We start from the raw sequence: 5,000 nt of genomic DNA on the forward strand, positions 1-5,000 counted from the left end.
GGGGGTTGGTGGTCAGAGTTTTGAGCAGTACTGTAATTTATTATGAGCATATTTCTTCAGGAAGTCTTTTACCTTAGAGTTATACTGTTTCCTACAGGAGGATTGGACACTGGCAAACAAAGAAACTGCAGGCCAGCCCAGGATGAACTTTTTGATTTTTGTCTAGTTTCCTGGAGGATGAATATCTTCTCTTCATCTATGTTGTTTGGAAGGCTAACCTACTTTTGCTAGCAACTTACTCTTCAAATTTTTTTTCCTTATTCAAGACTCTTCTATGTATCACTGCTAGAGCATATCTCTTCCATGTCTGCTATCCAGCATGGCCGTCCTCCTCCTGGCTTTTGGAGTACTCTGCCCAGACCCTGCTGAACTGGACATTGTGGGCATAGCCTGGAAATGACCTTTGTGCACTGGGTTTCTGCGTAGAATGCTTTCCAGACCCTGTTCTGCTAAAAGTTAGCTGTTAAGTGCATTCTGGGCCCATAACCGCTGGCATTGGTTTAGTATGTATCCTTTGCCCTATCTCTGTTCACTCACTTTATGAGTAAGCCATTGGACTGGTCTTTGGGAGCTACCTCAGTTACATAGGTCACTGGGTTCCTTTAAGTTATGGTATATAAACGGGGAAAGGAAGGTGGAGTGTCGAGTATACAAAATATTGAATGAGGGTCCCCTACTTCTTTATACTAGTACAAGATGCAGATTTCCCCACCCAGGGGATCCCACCATTCCTTCAAATTATATAACAAAATATTTATAAAAATATTTATTTATAGAAATGCTAAAAAAACATATATCTAACATATATAGTTATATCAAACATGCACACAAATACATATAGCTGCACTCTGCTGGTAATTCTTTCCCTTTTTTTATACATATGAACAGAGGGTAAGGCAGAATTAGATGTAATTCTGCCTTACCCTCTGTTCCTGTTTTTGTTACTCCTCAAACCACCTTGGATCATTTAAACCAATAGAAGTAACACAGGGGTTCAGTTAAGGCATTAATCCATAACACCCAGCAAGAATCCGAGATAGAGAGAAAAAAACTATATCTCCTGAACCTCCTGTCTTCGGTAACCGGATTCAATTACAAAGGTGGCAACACTGTTTTCAAAACGGGACCCTAAAAAACGAGGATTCATCTCATCTTATCGTGAGTCATATCCATTTTCTACATCTTGATGCTGACTTTATTTTTGTTCTCCTTTCCCTTTTTTCATACATATGTATGTTCACTCCTCAAATACAGAGCTCTTTTGTTTTTCTTGTTTTTCCATGAACACGGGTAATTTTTTCCAATTTTTTCCATTTATGTGGAGAATTTTTGAAACCCGAAAAAACGTATATATATATTCATGATATCAGCACAAAATACTTGGGCACTTACACGGCATACCTCTACACCGCTTTTTTATAGCATTTTTCCATAGGACTGTTAAGAATTACCAGCAGAGTGCAGCTATATGTATTTGTGTGCATGTTTGATATAACTATATATGTTAGATATATGTTTTTTTAGCATTTCTATAAATAAATATATATTTTTATAAATATTTTGTTATATACTTTGAAGGAATGGTGGGATCCCCTGCGTGGGGAAAACTGCATCTTAGTTACCATGTTTCCAGCTGTTTTTTTCACAAAAGGGTTTAATGCTGTGGGACTGAGTACTGATGTAATCTGCCGGTTGCAGTGTCCTGTGTGTGCACTCTCTTTCCCACCATACAGCGTAGAGGATGCATCTCTCTGCTGTTGGTACTGCTTGAAAAAAGCCACATGGAATTTTGATCTTTAGTCTGTTCCTGTTGCCTGCCTACACCTCCAGACATCCAACCCTCACCTGCTACCGGCTGTCTGGGCTTCGTGAGTACCTGAGACCTTGCCCCTTACCCTCTTACTCTGTAATGGATGCTCCCAGCTGGAGTCTATTCCATCATCAGAGTCCTCTTCAGCTCGGTCAGGTGTGGTGTAGGTTCCTCCTACCTTTTTGTTTTTTACTATAGTCATGCAAGACTTTATGGCCAAAAATCATCCAGTCATTTGCTGAGTCTGACTGCAGAGGCCACAAGCATGCTCCACACCTTTTCCCACAGATTCTGTATCTGATTTACCCACAGCCTTGGCAGCTTCAAAGCTATCAGCTGCTGATTCTTAGTTGCTTCAGTCTTGACTGATGAGATTGTCAATTAGGGGTCGCATATCAATTTAAAAAGATTGCTTTGGTTGCTATCGGCACAGTACACAACTTAGCCTGTTGCTTCTACCAGTGCTGTTTCGAGTCTTGGGTCCTTTAGAGCAGGGCTCAAAATTTAATGTCCTAAGCTACTAGCCAGGCCTTAAAAGTTACTTGCCACCAGTTGCCCCACCAACCCCTACCCTGCCCCGGCCTTAACTCTGACAGGTCAGCGGTGTGACACAGAGTACAAAGATCAGTAACAAAGCACAGCACAGAAGTCAGTGGTGCAATGCAGAATACAGAGGCCAGCTGTGTGACACACAGTGCACCAATGTGACGCGCAGTGCAGAGGTCCGCAATGTTGCGCGCAGTGCAGAGGTCAGGGTGTGACGCACAGTACAGAGGTCAGGGTGTGACGCACAGTACAGAGGTCAGTACACAGTACAGAGGTCAGCGGTCAGTATGTAATGCAGTGCAGAGGTCACAAAGAAAGTACAGGGACTTGCAGTTGCTTTGACCTCTGGTGATGGTGGGGGAACAGCGAGGTTTCCTACACGTCCAGCCGGCTCTCTCTCCTGATTTGCCCCACTCAGTATGCCCCTCGCTTGCGGCCATATTGAGTGGGGCACTCCTATTAATAACGTGCTGGATTAGTCTGACCCAGGGGCGGACTGGGCCCGAGGTCAGGGTGGCCTTTGCAAACGCCCCCCACCGCCGCTGTAAGCATTTAATCGCAGCGGCCATGAGGGGAGAGATTAAGCGCTTGCGGCGGCGGGGGGCACTCGGGCCGTTTTCAAAGGTTTCATGTCCTTTATAAAGGCTTGATGAGATATTTGTGTAATGCAAAAATGATGAAGTTAGTGTTAGTAAAGCTATAAAATTCACACCGTTTATATGGGCCTTTTAGGTCCAGGTTAAGGCTGAACTCCATGCAAACAGTCAAATACACCTTGAAATGCATATATGGCAGCTGTCTTATCTGCCAAAACATTTGCATCAGTGCCTACCCTATCCGGAAATTAAAACAGCTCTGCCAGACAACAGAGCTTGCCAGACAGCAGGAATTTTCTCTACTGCCTTTGAGCAACACAGCTGATTCATCTCCCTGTCCCTAACCTGTGACTGGACAGTGAAGAAGTAGAAACAGGCTGAATGAAAATAAGATTCCTTTTTTTTTTTTTTTTACTGCATTCATTGGTGTTTTCTTTGCATCAGCCTGAACATCAGCTTTAACATGTATGTATATATGTGTGTTTGTTTTTTTTTTCCGTTTTGAATAGAAAAGGGAAGAATTAAAAGCCCTGTTATTATTTGGTGTTTTTTTTTTTTCTGCTGTCTGTGCTCCATTGGGGCCATTTCCTTTAACTTCCAGTCCCACAAATGCAACAGAAATTTAGAGGAAATCTTGCAAACTGAGGGGGACAGTTGTCCCCAAATGGAAGATTTCCCCGTACGGGTGCGGGTGCCCCGGCTCGGACGCAGACAGGATTCATCCTGTCAGCGTACGAGTACGAACACCCGCACGGACGTGCAGGGCGGGTGCGCGTGCGGCCGCGGAGTCCCATAGAGAAGGACAGGGGCTGCGTACCAGTCACACGCAGCACCTGTCCTTCCTGGGAGCTGCCAGATACGGCTGGTGAGGTGTCATATGAAAAGCATTATGACACCTCGGCTCACAGACCCGAATAGCATTCGGAAGCTCATGAATAGCACCCGGGAGTTTCCGAGGATTTAAAGCCTTGTGAGAAATCAGGGAAGTACAACATTATGGGAAGATAAAATCACCAGGTGCCATCACAGTGCATGCTTTTTTATCATTTTCATGTGCTTATATAATACTAAAGCAATGCTAGTGTTTATAATAACGTCATATTCAAAAGTCAAATGATCTGCACTTTCTACATGGTTACAGTTTAACCTCTTGCCGTCCGCCCGTAGTAAAAAAACGGACGGAACCTCCATGCATTGTGAAGGGTTGGTGAAATTGAGAGTCTATAATCAGGTGGGTAGGAACCCTTGTTGGGTTTTTCCCACTATCAGGGGCTTTGATTTCCCCTCTCCTCTTGTCATGGTGACAACGGTTTTACCAGACAGGAAGGAAGAGTAAATCTCTAATAGCAAAACAGAGCAAAATAACAACCCTTTTTTTAATAGATAAGGGCAGGGCTAGAAGCTGTGTCACCTTTTTGTTGCTGCATATGTCCCTGTTGGAGAGCTTTAATCAGAAAGTGAGGGGAAATCTCTATAATTAAGCGGTAATGAACAAATAATATAACAGTCAAATAAAGCATGTTCGAATAAGAGCCACTTGTCCATCCTTTCCTGTATAAGGCCTTGTCCACTGGATTGGAGTAGAGTACTCACCATTTGCTGTAACGTATCCCACAGTGGATGAGCAATGAATAGGTTGTTTTTCTGCATGCAGGGGGAAGCAAGCATCGGGATCGGTCACATACAGGGATAATGTTGTGTTTAATCCATTTATGTTGTTTTATTTAGTTTATGAAGATATATTTTAGATATCTAAGTTGTGTAAATACAGTAATCCTTTCCTGTAGCCTGCTTGAATTTTGTGACTTGTAAATGATATCAATGACAGTAACAAATATTGTTTGCCTATTATTTCAGTCTTTGCCGTGGCATCATATTCTTCCTGTTGTTAAATGTCTGTGTCTATTTTTGTTGCATCTTGTGTAAAGGTTAATGTTTCTGCTTCAGTAATAGCGAGTACGCTTTGGCAGCTGCTTGCAGTTATTTTCCCTGAAATAGTAAACACAAGCTTGGTATATATTCATATTCTATTCCATTAAGGCTCCAAT

General features: G+C 42.8%; 1 protein-coding gene across 1 annotated transcript in view; it reads left to right on the forward strand.

Annotated features, from left to right (window-relative positions):
- Positions 1-5,000, forward strand: part of MPHOSPH9 (M-phase phosphoprotein 9) — a 53,829-nt gene that overhangs the window by 8,232 nt on the left and 40,597 nt on the right. The window lies entirely within an intron of this gene.

The sequence above is a fragment of the Nanorana parkeri genome, unplaced genomic scaffold, assembly GCF_000935625.1.
Source record: "Nanorana parkeri isolate BGI_ZX_2015 unplaced genomic scaffold, ASM93562v1 scaffold13, whole genome shotgun sequence".
Classification (NCBI taxonomy): Eukaryota; Metazoa; Chordata; class Amphibia; order Anura; family Dicroglossidae; genus Nanorana; species Nanorana parkeri.